Source organism: Gorilla gorilla, chromosome 4 (assembly GCF_029281585.2).
Source record: "Gorilla gorilla gorilla isolate KB3781 chromosome 4, NHGRI_mGorGor1-v2.1_pri, whole genome shotgun sequence".
Taxonomy (NCBI): Eukaryota; Metazoa; Chordata; class Mammalia; order Primates; family Hominidae; genus Gorilla; species Gorilla gorilla.
The window spans coordinates 64784198-64801909 of record NC_073228.2 but is presented as its reverse complement, the minus strand read 5'-3'; the positions used below and the strand labels follow the sequence as shown (position 1 = coordinate 64801909).

The window sequence follows — 17712 nt, the reverse complement described above, 5'->3', positions numbered from 1 at the left end:
ATTGAAATTCTTTTTTTTGTTTTTTGAGACGGAGTTTCACTCTTCTTGCCCTGGATGGAGTGCAATTGCGCTATCTCGGCTCACTGCAACCTCCGCTTCCCATTCTCCTGCCTCAGCCTCCTGAGTAGCTGGGATTACAGGCATTCACCACCAGGCCCAGCTAATTTTGTACTGTACAGGCGGGGTGTCTCCATGTTGGTCAGGCTGGTTTCGAACTCCCGACCTCAGGTAATCCGCCTGCCTCAGCCTCCCAAAGTGCTGGGATTACAGGCATGAGCCAACGCACCTGGCCAACAAATTGAAATTCTAAGTTAAATTGCTCAGTTCTCTATTAAGCCTCCACTGTACCTTTAACTTCATAATTACAACAGTCATTATACTGTATTAAATTTGTTACATTTGTCTCCTTATTAGAAATAAGCCTCTGGAGAGCAGAAGTGCAGACGTTATATTTTACTCACTCTTAAAGACTTAGTACAGATCTGGCTTTTTTTTTTTTTTTTTTTTTTTGGAGACAGAGTCTCGCACTGTTACCCAGATGGCTCACTGCAACCTCCACCTCCTGAGTTCAAGTGATTCTCATGCCTCAGCTTTCAAGTAGCTGGGATTACAGGCATGCACCAACATGCCTGGCTAATTTTTGTATTTTTAGGAGAGACAGGATTTCGCCATGTTGGCCAGGCTGGTAATCTGCCCACCTCAGCCTCTCAAAGTGCTGGGATTACAGTCGTGAGCCATGACGTCCGACCCAGATCTGGCACATTCTAAGCATGCAATAAACAAATGCAGAATACAAAACAAGAAAAGCAACAATAGAGAATACATAAATGCACAGTAATTACTATCCTTTAGGAATTTACAGTCTACTGAGGGTAAAAGACACACATCAACAAAAATTACACAAGAGAGAACATTTAAAATGCCACAGGAGAGAAATATAAAGTATAAGAAGAAATCAGGGAGGAAATTACAGTATAAGATATAAGTTACAGTATTTTCTTTTTCCCTGGACACCAATTTCCATCCCTAAATATTTGGCAAAAGTTCTTACCACTCAATTTTAACCTCAGGTTTCCAGTGAATTTATACTCATAATGAAAAATATATATTACGACTTCAAGTGCCCTAAGAAAATATATCATGTTCAGAATTATCTCCACTTTTTCCGGCCCAGTATATTTCAATTCTGTAGCACTGGTATTCCTTACCACTATCATATCTCCCCAGGATAGAGAAGTGAACTAGCACCTACAGTTTAGGTACGTTAAGGCATATTGGTTAAAAGCATAGGTTTCAGTACCATGATTCTACCACTTATTTGCTATAAGACCTTGGGCAAATTATTGCTCAGAATGTCAATTTCCTCACCTATAAAATGGGAATGTCTACCTCAAAGAGGATTTAAATTAGATAATTCATGTGCAAGCACTCAGTAAACAATAAATGATAGCTGTTATAAAGGATTAACAATAAATCTAGTGAACAGGGGCTTGCTAGTCAAACACATGCACAAACTGACTATATACTGTGCTTCATAGTTCACTTGTTTTATCAACCTTCATAGTTATACCTCCCTTTCCATTTCCAATGCTATTACTCTTTCAAGCCTTTATCTACACTCATACCCAGATAACTTTCTAAATGGTTTTCCATCTCCATCCTCAGACATACATTGACCAGACTATTATTTTATTTCCACCACAAATGCCAGGCTGGGGTAATGGAAAGAGCTTTAGATTTCAAATAAAAGAATTTGGGTTTGGGTTTCAGCAGTATCACTAAAACATTGTAGAATGCTAAAAATAAATTTCTCAACTGTATAATGAGTTTTAGATTAAATTATCTTCAATCTCTCTTTGTTGTTGTTGTTGTTTTTAAGAAAGGGTCTCTGTCACTCAGGCTGGAGTGCAGTGGCATTATCTCAACTCACTGCAGCCTTGACTTTCTGAACACAAGCGATCCTCCCACCTCAGTCCCCAAGGTAGCTGGGACTATAGGCATACGCCACCATGCCCAGCTAACTTTTTTTTTTTTTTTGTACTTTTAGTAGAGACAGGGTTTTGCCATGTTGCCCAGGCTGTTCTCAAACTCCTGAGCTCAAACGATCCACCCACCTTGGCCTCCCGAAGTGCTACAATTACAGGCGTGAGCCACCATGTCCAGCCTTCAGTATCTCTTCTTGCTATAAGTCTATACCTCTCTTCTGATCAAAAATTGCCTTTGGCTTACAAAATACAATTCCGCATTGGAGGAGCATTAAAGCCTTCCACATTCAGTGTGGCATGAGTTTTGGAGGCAGAAGGCCTAAGATCTTAATCCTGATTCTATAGTTTACTGGTTGCTTATCCTTGAACTTATTAAACTTCTCTACACAAAAGAGAAGTTTCTTACACAAAATGGGAATAACAGTAATTCTCTCAGGGGCCTATTATAAGATTTTAATGAGATATTTGTTAAGTGCTTAGCACATAGTAAACAATAAATAAGTATGAGATTTGTGCCTATTCTAATATTTCCCATTTCTGCCTTCCAGTTATAAGGGTGTGTGTGTGTGTGTGTGTGTGTGTGTGTGTGTGTGTGTGTGTGTGTGTGTGTTGAGACATGGTCTCACTCTGTCACCCAAGCTGGAGCACACTGACATGGACAGGGCTCCCTGCAGCCTCAACTTCCTGGCCTCAAGTGATCCTCCCACCTAAGCTGCCCAAGTAGCTAGGAACAAGGGTGCACACCACCATACCAGGCTAATTTTTTTTTTTTTTTTGTAAAGACAGGGTCTCACTATTGTAGCCCAGGCTGGTCTCAAACTCCTGAGATCAAGAGATCTTCCCACCTCAGCCTCCCAATGTGTTGGGGATTATAGGCGTGAGCCACCACGCCCAGCCTAGTTACAGTTTTTGTTTGTTTTTGTTTTAAGATAGTCTTGCTCTGTCGCCCAGGCTGGAGTGCAATGGCACAATCTTGGCTCACTGCAACTTCTGCCTCCAGAGTTCAAGCCATTCTCCTGCCTCAGTCTCCCAAGTAGCTGGGATTACAGGCATGAGCCACCATGCCCAGCTAATTTTTGTATTTTTAGTAGAGATGGGGTTTCACCATGTTGCCAGGCTGGTCTCAAACTCCTGACCTCATGATCCACCTGCCTCGGCCTCCCAAAGTGTTGGGATTACAGGCGTGAGCCACCGCACCCAGCCTACAGCTTTTAAACTGTTCCTGGAGACCTAGAACTCTGCTTTAATCAAAACAACTGAGTGGGCCGGGTGTGGTGGCTCACGCCTGTAATCCCAGCACTTTGGGAGGCTGAGGCGGGTGGATCACCTGAGGTCAGGAGTTTGAGACTAGCCTGGCCAACATGATGAAACCCTGTCTCTACTAAAAAATACAAAAATTAGCTAGGCATGGTGGCTCATGCCTATAATCCCAGCTACTGGGGAGGCTGAGGCAGGAGAATCGCTTGAACCCAGGAGGCAGAGGTTGCAGTAAGCCAAGGTCACGCCATTGCACTCCAGCCTGGGTGACAAGAGCGAAGCTCCGTCTCAATCAAAAACAAAAACATAAACAAAAACAAAAACAAAAAAACCACTGTGTGGGTTTCCCTTCTCTTTCATATACTGAAGTTCAACATTAAAAAAAAATTTTGAGGTGGTTTCTTCTGTTAAAGAATGCATGAAATCCACTATTTCATGCCACAGACACAATCTGCTCCAATTAGCTATGCCTACTCTTTGTCAACTGCAATTACTGTGTATACATCAGTATCTCCTGTCTTTGGTAATACCTATTCCTCTCTCCTCAGGACTTCTTTCTGAAGTCATCCCTAGTCACTCTTCTTTTGAACCCTTATAGCATTTTATTTTTATTATTTTATTATTTTTATTATTTAGAGACAAGATCTTGCTCTGTTGCCCAGGCTGCAGTGCAGTGGCATAATCATAGCTCACAGTAACCTTCAAATCCTAGACACAAGCAATCTTTTTACCTCAGCCCCCCAAGTAGCTAGGACCATAGGTGTGCACTACCTTGCCTGGCTAATTTTTAGATGGGGTCTCACTATGTTGCCCAGGCTCAAACTCCCAGGCTCAACTGATCCTTCTGCTTTAACCTTTTGAGTAGCTAGGACTACAGGCACATGCCACTGGAACTGCAACTTCTTTTCTGATTATTATTTTTCCTTGACTTAACTCACATTTAAGGTCTTTTAATTTATCCTTTAAATGTGATGATCTCTGTACTAGGAAACAAGTAGTCCCTTTATATACAGCATGCAAGTTCCCCATTCTCATTCCCTCTCCTCTCCTGCAATCCCTTTCATCCTCATATTTATTTTAATTTTTGTAGAGACAGGCTCTCGCTATATTGCCTAGGCTACTCTTGAACTCCTGTCCTCAAGCAATCCTCCTGCTTTGGTCCCCCACAGTGCTGGGACTGCAGGTGTGAGCCACCACGTCCGGCCCTTTCCTTTTCTATTTTATCCCTAAAACCTAACCTCTTACTGTTGACAGCCAATTCTGACTAATCTTGTTTATTATCTGGGCCTCTTTTCTATTGTTTATATTTATTCCATTAAAAAGGTCAAAGACTCTATAGAGCCCATACCTTATTAAATCTGGTTTGTAAATAACTAAAATTATGCTTGCCTTTGGCAACTGAATAAAGACTCCAAGGCACACTTCATGTATGTGCCACCAAGCCCAGCCAATTTAATTTTTTTTGTAGAGATGGGGTCTTGCTATATTGCCCAGGCTGGTCTCAACTCCTGGCCTCAAGTAATCCTTCTGTCTCAGCTTCCCAAAGTGCTGGGATTACAGGTGCTAGCCACTGCACCTGGCTATGTTACGTATTTTTTAACAATTAAAAAGAAAAAAAAACTTCAAATGAGCTTTAAATTTCCCTTGTATTTTTAAATGAATAGATTTATGTGTTATTGAGTACTTACTATATATACCTGTTACCATGGAGATGGAGGTAAAATATAGAGAAAACCTAATTCCTCTTTTCAAGAAGGTCAAAGCTTAAAGAGAACCAAAATTCTAAACTGTTCTTCTTTTTTATTTCCTTTTTTTTTTGAGATAGGGTCTCACTCTGTCACGCAGGTTGGAGCCCAGTGGTGCAATAATGGCTCACGGCAGCTTCGACCTTCTGGGCTCAAGCAATCCTCCCACCTCAAGCCTCCTGAGTAACTTGGACCACCGGCATGCACTACCATGCCCAACTAATTTTGGGGGGGGGGCATAAGAGAAGACAGAGATGGGGTCTCCCTATGTTGCCTAGGCTGGTCTCACTGAGCTCAGGTGATCCTCCTGCTTCAGCCTCCCAAAGTGCTGAGATTACAGGCATGAGCCACAGCACCCTGCCTAAAATCTCCTTAAAAACAAAAATTGATAATAATTTTGGATCACTCAAAGTAGATGAGTAGCCATTTACCTATGCTCTCTTAAATACATTATCTATCTCTTCCCCCTCCTTTCCTCTCTGCAGATTCTGATTGTACTTTAAAGTCTCTGATGCTTAAAATGAACATTCTGGGATTCAAACAGATTTGCTAGCTACTATGAAACGGCCCCACCTTGTGTGCCTGAACAAAGAGAGTAACAATCAACAATGCTCCTGGGTGTCCTGGAATAAAAGTGGTATTTCAAATTGGAGGGAAAAGCAAATCTAGTCTTCTGGTCTTCTTCTAAAGCAATCACTTCCATTCAGTTCAACCCAACATTTACAACTATGCAAACCAATGGGACAAATTCTATCAAAAAGTCAACTCTATTTCAGTCTTCATTATCTTCTCTCTCCTGGGCTCTTACAAAATCTGTGGTCTAGCCAGGTGTGGTGGCTCACGCCTGTAATCCCACCACTTTGGGAGGCCGAGGCAGGAGGATCATGAGGTCAGGAGTTCGAGACCAGCCTGACCAACATGATGAAACCCTGTCTCTACTAAAAATACAAAAATTAGCCAGGCGTGGTGGCATGCGCCTGTAATCCCAGCTGCTCAGGAGGCCGAGGCAGGAGAACTGTTTGAACTGGGAGGCAGAGGTTGCAGTGAGCCGAGATTGCGCCACTGCACTCCAGCCTGGGCAACAGAGTGAGACTCCGTCTACAAACAAACAAACAAACAAAAACCAATCTGTGGCCTATACCATACAAATTGCTCTTAATCAGAGTATTCTTTGTAGTGTTTGCAAAGAATTCTTGTGCCACTGGAAAACAAGTTTAAAGGTAATCGCATCTTTCTAACTCCCCAAAAGAATAGGTTAATGCTTAGTGATGAATATTCCATCAAAATATATTTATTGAGCATCTCCCATTTGTCACCACTGAATTTGCAGAAGTAGAATTTAAAAAGTAAAGGTTTAATAACTGAAATGTCCTATATTTCAAGTCCTATCCTCTTGGTTTCTCTCTCTCTCTTTAATTAATTAATTAATTTTTTCTTTTTTAAAAAAATAGAGATGGGGTCTTGCTATGTCACCCAGGCTGGTCTTGAACACCTGGCCTCAAACAGTCCTCCTGCCTCAGCCTCCCAAATTGCTGGGATTACAGGCATGAGCCACTACACCTGTCCTTGTTCCTCTCAACACACTTGAATTGATCAGACTTCAGCATTCAAACTGTCAAAATCAATTTCCAAAATTCAAAGAATTCGTCAACAGTAGCACACTTCTCCCCAAAGATGCTCTTATACAATAAGCTCCCCCATGACTAGATGTACAGGCACAATGATTCCCATAATTTCTGAGGCAGCATTCACATCACATCTGCAAAGAACAAACAGTAGCTCTTGAATCCGAGAGAGCTAAAAAGTGAATGCAGCTGCTTGGTTTCCAACTAGCAAGAACTCAGAAGCTGAAATAATCCACATGACCGGTATAGTTAAACAGGGTAACAAATGCAATGGAAACTTTAAGCCATACATTTTCCAGACCTTGACAGGAACCTGAGAAATAACCTCTCTGCTTAGAGAGCCCTCAGAAATCCCTGCTTTCATTTTATGTTTCATGGGGGTTAATTTTTCTTTCTACCACTACACAGATTTCTTATTGCAGAGCAAAAGAGCCAGGGCAATCACCAGCTTCAGGGAGAATTTAAAAGGATAAAAATTAAACTCTGCTACTGGATGATTCTCTTTATAATACTGAAGCCACAATACATTACTAAATAGCACAAATAAAGCATACTCTGATATTCTGCATTCCTTTCACTCCACCCACCCATCACCTCCACCAAAAAAAAAAAAAAAATTAAAAACAGGTTGAGCCACACACAATATATTTGACTTGAAAGTTTCGATGACACAGCAGCTTACTCTTGCAAATTACTGGCAAATTTAACAGTGACTTAAAATACAGTTATAGGAAAAATAGACTAATCTAAGGGTAGAAAGGCAGGGAGGCAGAAAAACCCAAGCACCTTTTTAGAAAGACAACAAATATATTCAGGTACAAGATCTGCATCAGAAACAGTTTTCTTTCTTTTTCTTTGGTAAATGTAAAGACTTATCCTGAAAAGATTTTCTCAATCCCTGGCCCAGCTTCCACCCATGTTTCTGGAGTAAGCAGTGTCCAAAATTATCCTGAAAAGATTTTCTCAATCCCTGGCCCAGCTTCCACCCATGTTTCTGGAGTAAGCAGTGTCCAATATTATCCTGACAGACAAAACATAGAGACAAACCAAAAATATTCCAATAGTATATTCTTCCCTGCCTAATGACACTTACACAGATGATGAGCAAGCGATAATTCTACATATATGCATGCAAAAAGGTGCTAATAATAGCGTAAATGTGTCCAATAAGGGGGACACTAATGTAAAAAGAAAAGCTGGCTAGTATTTTATATGGGAAGAACATATAGGATAAAGGTCCTTTCTGATGGTGTGCTGGGCAACTTTCGTACATAACATTTTAAAATGGAGAAAAAGGGGAAAGGGAAAAGGGGAAGAATACATTTATGAAGTTTTAAAGTAACATTAAAAAGCATAAAATAGGCCAGACACGGTGGCTTACCCTGTAATCTCAGCACCTTGGGAGGCCAAGGTGGGCAGATCACCTGAGGTCAGGAGTTCAAGACCAGCCTGACCAACATGGTGAAACTCTGTCTCTACAAAAATACAAAAATTAACCGAGCATGATGGCAGGTGCCTGTAATCCTAGCTACTCAGGAGGCTGAGGCACAAGAATTGCTGGAACCCCAGAGGCGGAGGTTGCAGTGAGCCAAGATCGTGCCATTGCACTCCAGTTTGGGGACAGAGCAAGACTCCGTCTCAAAAAAAAACATAAAATCAAAGTACGTATACAGTCATATCTACCACCTAAACAGCACCACTTTAAGATTCTTTTTTAAAGATAATATACATTGTGTTTAGTTGTTTTATGTGTCAGGCTTTCATGATACAAAGTAAGTTGTAAATGTAAGACTGTCCCACCACTAGAAATGAAAAAAACAATCAGAGCAAAATCCAGGCTAGACTTGATTGGTTTTAGAAAAGTGTGTGTGTATATATATATACATATATATACACACACACATACATACACACACACACACACATATATAAAATATATATGTATATAATCCCAGCTACTTAGGAGGCTGAGGCAGGAGAATTGCTTGGCCCCGGGGGGCAGAGGTTGCAGTGAGGCAAGATGTCGCCACTGCACTCCAGCCTGGGCGACAAAGCGAGACTCCCTCTCAAAAAATAAATAAATAAATAAATAAATAAAAAGAACCATTAGTGCACGTAGTGGGGAGAAACCAACATACATAATGTCTCATCTTCCCAGGAGCACACTGGAAAAGGTATTCCAATGTAAACTACATGAAAAAAATGCTAAAAACAACGATTAAATGTCAGCTTTTGTTTAAGGGGTCAAGGTATCAGAAACATCTGCAGCTCTTTGTCCAATTGTTTGCTTTTTACAGTTATTGTGAAGTACGAAGACAAGGCTAAAATAAGCACTAACCGTATCAGAAAAAATGGTGCTATACATTCAAAGGAAAAGATTGAAAAATTCTAAACACAAGGTATTCTATATGTATTAAAATGCAATTTATACTATTAATCTAGAAAAGATTAAAAGTCTCAATATAAGTAATGTTAGCAGAAAACAAAGGTAAACCATTTGAAAATAATCTCATATTTCCTGAAATCGATTTATAAAGCTGACTAAACCACAAATTTCTGCATTAAAACCAAATATTGCACATTAAATTGTTTGTCTTACATCTCCATATTCAATGATAAAATGTTCTTTGGAGTCATTGAGGAAAGAAAAACATTGTTCTACCGTTATCTTCTCTAACTAGAAGTCAGAAGAAAATTAAGCCTTCCAAATGCTCAGTTGTGTTTTGTTTTTAAAGGACAATTTCCTTCTTTAAGTTTATGATAGCATACAACCTACAAAACTGGGCTAAGCAGCTGATTATTTCATTGATGGGGGAAAATCAGGACACTTTTTTTTTTTTTAATACAGGTTATTGCTCTGTTGCCCAGGCTGGTGTACAGTGGTACAATTACAGCTAACTGCAGCCTTGACCTTCCGGGCTCAAGCAATCCTCCCACCTCAGCCTCACGAGTAGCTGGAATTACAGGCACACATGGCCTTGGCTGGCTACTTTTTACATTTTTGTAGAGACAAGGTTTCATTATGTTGCCCAGGATGATCTAGAACTCCTGAGCTCAAGTGATCCTCCCTCCTCAGCCTCCCAAAGTCCTGGGATTACAGGCATGAGCCCTGGATACTTCTTAAAAAACAAAAACTGGAGGCAAACTATAATGAAAAATTGTTTCTAAAACAAAACATATATTGTTTTAAATATACATACATATATATATATATATATATGGTATCATTATGGTACACAAAAGTTTGCTGCAAGTTATTTTTGCTACATATGAACTGAAAGAATTAGAAACACTACTGATGCCAAGTGCTGACTTCCACATTACTATACATCACAAAAACTTAATATAACACTACTGCTGCTGCAGCTTCTTCCCTTCTCCCCTCCCAAATGAACTGCCAGGAAAAGCATTCCCTCACCCAGTGCTCAGCATCTATTTATAACTTTCTTACCCCCAAAAAAATAAAAGATTAAAAGTCTCAATATAAGTAATGTTTGCAGAAAACAAAGGTAAACAGGCCCTTATTTTACTACTATGAAAACAAACTTACCTGTGCAGAAAATCCTTATTTCATATCATAATTCCTACAACTGAATAATTCTAGAAAGGGCAAGGATAGCAGAATGACTCTAAGAGTATATGGTTGATTATTGTTTAATCTCTCTCTCTCTCCTTTTTTTTTTTTTTTTTTTGAGACTGAGTCTCACTCTATCGCCTAGGCTGGAGTGCAGTAACTCACTGCAACCTCCACCTCCTGGGTTCAAGGGACTCTTGTGCCTCAGCCTCCTGAGTAGCTGGGATTACAGGCGCCCACCACTATGCCCAGCTAATTTTTGTATTTTTAGTAGAGAAGACATTTCACCAAGTTGGCCAGGCTGGTCTCGAACTCCTGACCTCAACTGATCCGCCTGCCTCGGCCTCCCAAAGTGCTGGTATTACAGGTGTGAGCCACCCGCCCGGCCTTGTTTAATCTCTTAATAGACTCATGTTGTAACTATATTTGGCACCAAGATTTAGGTATTAAACAATGCTGACAAAAATTGTTCCTCCCTCCCATTTTGTTGTTGTCATTATTTTTTTTTTAAAGGAAACTCAATCTTTGGCTAAGTGGAGATGAGACATTATGCTGACTGTGTTATATTATGAATGCACTAAAATAAACATGCAGATGAAGCAGTACGCTATTTCCGAAAGCAGTCCAAGTGGAGTGAGAGCATTTCCATACGAACCTGGCTTTCAAAACTGGGCTGTCAAAAGAACAGTTAAATGTAACACAAAGTGGGCCGGGCACGGTAGCTGACGCCTGTAATTCCAGCACTTTGGGAGTCCGAGGCAGGCAGATCACGAGGCCAGGAAATCGAGACCATCCTGACTAACACGGTGAAAACCCATCTCTACTAAAAATACAAAAAATTAGCCGGGCATGGTGGCAGGCACCTGTAGTCCCAGCTACTCAGGAGGCTGAGGCAGGAGAATGGCGTGAACCCGGAAGGCGGAGCTTGCAGTGAGTCGAGATCACGCCTGGGCGACAGAGCGAGACTCTGTCTCAAAATAAATAAATAAATAAATAAATAAATAAATAAATAATTAAATGTAACACAAAGTAAGAAACTGTCCAATCACAGTTGATTGATGGTCTTTTTTTTAAATCTTGTTTTCAATTCACTGCTTGCAAGTAATGTATGTATTAAAGAAGAGTGAAAGCATAAGTAAATTCACAAGTCAAGGCCAGCTGAGAGATTCAAGAGCAGTGTGTTGTGACTGACAACAGTGAAAGGAAAAGCAAATGTTAAAGAGAGAAGGAGAAAACAGAAAAAATTTAAGTTACACACATTAGCGCCACTTTTACAAAACCACTCAAGAGGATGCTGTCACCTTCTCAGAAAAAAAATGGTAGTGGCATTTTTCTTCAAAAACTTTAGGTTAAAACTGTTATTTAATTAAATCTACTTTCTCAGGGACTATAATAAAATAGTGAATAGGCCACTCTAAGTCTTTCCAATCATAACAAAGGCAACAGAAACAATAGACACTTCTCCCAGTATCCCCTCCCCTCACCAACCTCCCAGGGCAAGTGAATGACCAACACAGAAAACCTGGAACTTTCCTATCATTTCAAACTACCTGCTTTGGGAGGAAAAGAGGCAGCTCTGTGACTCTGCAGGAAGGGCTAGTATTCAGTATGATCCCTTTTCCCACCAATAAAAGAAAAACGGTTCTATAAACACTTGTCAAAGTCCAATAGGCTTAGGGTAAGGTTTTATAAACATTCATCAAAAATCCAATAGGCTTAAGGATGATGGGTAACACAAGGAGGCACATCAAAATAACTTATAACAAAGTAAAAACAAACCAGACTTGTCTATCTCTGAAATGATCAAAACTTTCTCTGTGAAGGAACAAGAAATTCAATAACCAGTCTGTGAGAAACAAGCAATCTATTCTCTCTGTTTAGTACTGTGATTTTTTCAATTATTCCCATGGATGCTTTTTTTTTTTTTTTTTTGTGAGATTGAGTCTCACTGTCACCCAGGCTGGAGTGCACTGGCACAATCTCAGCTCACTGCAACCTCCGCCTCCTGGGTAGCTGTGACTAGAGGCACGTGCCATCATGCCTGGCCAATCGTTTTTTGTATTTTTAGTAGAGGAGGGTTTCCCCATGTTGGCCAGGCTGATCTTGAACTCCTGACCTCAAGTGATCCGCCCGCTCAGCCTCCCAGTGTTGGGATTACAGGCCTAAGCCACCGCGCCTGGTCCATGGATGCTACTTTTTAATTTTATTTAATTTTATTTTTTGAGACGGAGTCTTGCTCTGTTGCCCAGGCTGGAGTGCAGTGGTGTGATCTCGGCTCACTGCAACCTCTGCCTCCCGAGTTCAAGCGATTATCCTGCCTCAGCCTCCTGAGACCCTGGGATTACAGGCATGTGCCACCACGCCCAGCTAATTTTTGTATTTTTAGTAGAGACAGGGTTTCACCATGTTGGTCAGGCTGGTCTCAAACTCCTGACCTCATGATCTGCCTGCCTCAGCCTCCCAAAGTGCTGGGATTATATTACAGGCCTGAGCCACCACACCCGGCCCATGGATGCTATTTATAACACTAAGTTGGTACAACTAGCTTATGGCTCAAACATGTAATCTAGACAGAACAAGAGCAATGAATACTAAATTTCTTTCTTACCTTTTCTTTTTTTTTTTTTTTTGAGACAGGGTCTTGCTCTGTCACCCAGGCTGGGGTGCAGTGGCACAGTCACACAGCTCCTGCATCCTTGACCTGCCGGGCTCCCACGCCCAGCCAATTTATTTCTAAAGTAGTAATTATTTTGAAAAATAATTTTTTAAAAAGTAACTCTTTACGTAGTTTCAGTTACTATAATAATGACTAAAAATCTTTTGGCTTTTTTTTTTAATAAAATATATAATTTGGGGTTTAATTATAATCTCATAGAACCAAAAATAAATTATAGAAACTTTTTAAAAACTGTCGGCCGGGTGCGGTGGCTCACACCTGTAATCCCAGCACTTTGGGAGGCTGAGGTGGGCGGATCACCTGAGGTCAGGAGTTCGAGACCAGCCTGGCCAACATATAGCAAAACCCTGTCTCTACTAAATACAAAAATTAGCTGGGCATAGTGGCGCACGCCTGTAGTCCCAGCTACTTGGGAAGCTGAGGCGGGAGAATCACTTGAACCCAGAAGAAAGAGGTTGCAGTGAGCTGAAATCATGCCACTGCACTCTAGCCTGGGTGACAGAGCAGGACTCCGTCTCTCAAAAGACACACACACACACACACACACACACACACACACACAACTGCGTGGTTTACAACAAACAAGCATGATACAAGTAGGCTGCTTATAATTTTTTTTTCTTCTCAAGAGTTAACTTGATATAATTTAAATGGACATGGAAGAATTGCAAAGGAATCCTAACTTTTAATTAATAAGGCAACTGAATTTTGACAAAGGGTAATAAGCAAAAAGCTGGTTTTCTACATAATTCAGAGTTCTCACAAACCACCTATTTGTCTTCTCTCTCTGCTCAAGACCCCAAAATGGTGGCTGTGTGGCCTGTTCTTTGGTTGGAAATTAAGTTCTTCTAATTGGGAGGCTGAGGCACGAGAATCGCTTGAACCTGGGAGGTGGAGGCTGCAGTGAGCTGAGATCGCACCACTGCACTCCAGCCTGGGCAATCGTTTGAGACTCTGGCTCAAGAAAAAAAAAAAGTTAAAAAAAAAAAAGAAGAACACTTAAAATTTTACTCCCAAATGATCAGGCAACAGAAATAAGATTCCTCTTATCTTGTGTGTCCTACTTCTTTTTCTTGTCTTACATATTTGTTTATTCTCCCATATCCTGTGTCCTACTTCTATCTAACACAATGTAGGCTACGAAGCTCCTCCTCCTCCTCCCTAAACTACCACATCACAAATAATACATATATTTATGTATTTCGGAAGTAAATTTTCATTAGAAGTATAATTATTAATATACATTTCTGAACATGCATTTATTTATTTAAAAAAATTAAATATCCAGCCTGAGTACTATGTACTATTTGCTATTTTAAGTAAAGAAGGTAGCACTATTTAATAAATAAGGCATATATCAATTCTACTCCTATTCATTGAGATTATTCAACAGTGATTACTCAATTAGACTGCCTCTGATAGTGTTCTCCCTATGATGTGTGCTAGAAAAAATCCTGGACATTGTGAGAGGTAAAATAGCATCAGTCTCATGTGCCACAGGAATAAATTTTCCAAAAATCTTTTAAGCCTTCAGCCTCTAAGAAGGCTTAAAAATGTTAAATATCATTTAATTTAGTGGTTTAAAAAAAAATCTTTGTTGTGTGTAGTAATTATGAATACTAGGTTGCAAATTTCATTTAATTAAATTTCCTGCTACTGTTGAGTACCCACAGAATTATAGCTTGTGTAAGGATATTAACCAACCATGCACCTTGTAGAATATGGTACTGGGAGGTTGATTCTGATAGCTCTGATCTGAAACTTTGACCCCCCCCGAATTTTAAAATTAAAAGGGAAAAATTATTTTTCAAATACAAGATACTGATCTAGCCTACAGATTTCATTATTGTGATAATCCCCAAAATAATACAGAACAAGACACAAACCAGTGATTTTTAACTTAGCAAAGTGAGCTTGGCATTTTATCCTTATGTCAAAACACAAGACTAGGCTTTCAGTGAAACAGCAGATGAGAATTCTCCCTCTGCAGTATTATCACATGCACCATCAATTACTGCCATGCCTAAGTCTAGCATCATGCCAGCACATTAAGATAGAAGGTACTCTACACAGTTTTCACTGGCCCGGGAGGACAGAAATAAGAAAGGGAGGTGGAGTCCATGCGTGGTGGCTCACGCCTGTAATCCTGGCACTTTGGGAGGCCCAGGCAGGGGGATCACCCAAGGTCAAGAGTTCGAGACCAGCCTGGCCAACATGGTGAAACCTCATCTCTGTTAAAAATACAAAAATTAGCCGGGGCATGGTGGTGGGTGCCTGTAATCCCAGCTACTCAGGAGGCTGAGGCAGGAGAATCGCTTGAACCCAGGAGGCAGAGGTTGCAGTGAGCCGAGATTGCGCCACTGGGTGACAGAGCAAAAACTCTGTCTCAAAAACAACAACAACAACAACAACAACAACAACAAAAACGGGCGGGGAGCGAGGGAGATGGAGAGAAAGAAGAGAAGAAATTTTAAAAAGGCAGACTGTGCAAAACAAACCAGATCATGGCTGCTTAGCTAATATGGGCCAACTGCTGTGGAAGAAAAATGTTGTACACCCCAAGTTGTGTAAGTTTCTATGAACATCTAAACACACACACAAACACACAAAACACCAACCTAATTAGGAACATTAATATATGTTGATCCTTTACTATGTTACAGTTTTGAAAATAAAAGCTAAAGTTAAACTATCTGCACTCTCTAAATTGCCTTATTTTCCTAAGAAGCTAGTGTTTCTTAAGAGGAAGAGGGCTTGTCATGATGGTTATAATGATTAAGATTCCCTCTTTGACTTTTTTTCCCCACTCAAGTTTTACCAATAACTCACTGAAACCCTTATTAAATATGTGCACTTAAGCACAAACAGTAAATGCCGATGATAATGACAAGTTCATTTTAACAATGGATGTGTTATTTAAAAATAATGTGTTTTTCAAAATAAAAATAATGTTAAAAAATTTAGACTTTTTTTTTTTTGAGATAGAGTTTCATTCTTGTTGCCCACGTTGGAGTGCAATGGTGTGGTCTCAGCTCACTGCAACCTCCGGCTCCTGGTTTCAAGGGATTCTCCTGCCTCGGCCTCCCAAGTAGCTGGGATTACAGGCGCCCACCACCATGCTCGGTTAATTTTTTTGTATTTTTAGTAGAGACGGGGTTTCACCATGTTGGCCAGGTTGGTCTTGAACTCGTAACCTCAAGTGATCCACCCACCTCAGCCTCCCAAAGTGTTGGGATTACAGGTGTAAGCTACAGCACCCAGTCAAAGTTTTTTTTTGTTTTGTTTTTAAACTAAGAGCCAGGTAAATAAATCTCCTTGTTCTATTGCTTGAGATCATCAGTGTCTAAAACTAAGCAGTGTGAAAAGATAGAAATAATCAACTTTTGACAAAAACTAGACATTTCTTAAGCCACAGAGCCCAAACTTGCCATGTTTCACAAGAGTCTGATAAATAAAACTTATGACTCCTTAACTGTTTCTTCTCTTTTTTTCTTTTCTTTTTTTTTTTTTTTTTGAGAGGGAGATTCATTCTGTTGCCCAGGCTGGAGTGCAGTGGAACAATCTCGACTAACTGCAACCTCCACCTCCTGGGTTCAAGCAATTCTCGTTCCTCAGCTTCCAGAGTAGCTAGGATTACAGGGGTGCGCCACCACGCCCAGCTAATTTTTGTATTTTTGTAGAGATGGGGTTCACCACGTTGGCCAGGCTGCTCTCAAATTCCCGACCTCAGGTGATCCGCCCACCTCGACCCCCCAAAGTGCTGCGATACAGGCATGAGCCACTGCACCCAGCCCTTAACTGTTTCTAATGGAACTTTAAATTTTTTTTTCCATATTCTACTTATGTAGGAACATTTCATACATAATTATGTTGCTCAGGAAAGGTGAATCTATAAAGGATCAAAATACATTTTACTCCTTTATTCAATTCACAAAATGCTAAACTTTAACTTGCTACCTTCAACAAAATATTAGTATGGGCCAAAAAGATATTTTTCCCCCATCAAAATTCTAACGTGTTTTTAGATTGTTTTGGACCGATTTCCCAACATATTAAATATTAGATTACATCCCAAACTCTATCTGGTTACTGTATGGCATGCAAGAAAACAACTCTAAACTGTATTGGTTATTAATAAGTTTAACTTCATTCACATTAAGTGTCACACAAACACTACCTACCTAACTGGCTAAGACCCGAAATTAAGCAATGATCCATCTTATGGATTCTGTAGGCTTGTCAAGTGATGCTTGTTCAGTTTCCAAGTGTCCTTCGTCATGTTGATCAAAGTGATTACCCTGAAAAAAGGATGATCACAGCTATTTTTCAAGAGCAATAAATGTCAAATTTATTAACAGCCTAACCAAACTAAGAGTTATTTTTAAGTTTTTTTGTTGTTGTTTTTGTTTGCTTTTTTTTTTTTTTTTTTTTTTTTTTTTTACCTAAAAGGAGACTGCAATCATTCTTTTTCAGTAGACAATCAAAACCACACCACAAATTCCAACTTTAAAAAATTTATAAAAACGTATTAGGGCTGGGCACAGTGGCTCACACCTGTAATCCCAGCACTTTGGGAGGCCGAGGCAGGAAGATCACTCGAACCCAAGAGTTCAAAACCAGCCTGGGCAACACAGTGAAACCCTGTTTCTGGAAAAAAAAAAAAATTAATTAGCCACACATGGTGGTGTGAACCTGTAGTCCCAGCTATTCAGGAGGCTGAGGTGGGAGGATCACTTGAACCCAGGAGATGGAGGCTGCAGTGAGCTGTCATCAAGCCACTGCACTCCAAGCCTGGGTGACAGAACGAGACCCTATTTCAAACAAAACAAAACACAATTTATTAGGAATC

General features: G+C 40.2%; 1 pseudogene; it reads right to left on the bottom strand.

Annotated features, from left to right (window-relative positions):
* The window catches only part of LOC109026917 (keratin, type I cytoskeletal 18-like), a 34734-nt pseudogene that overhangs the window by 16400 nt on the left and 622 nt on the right, over nt 1–17712 (bottom strand).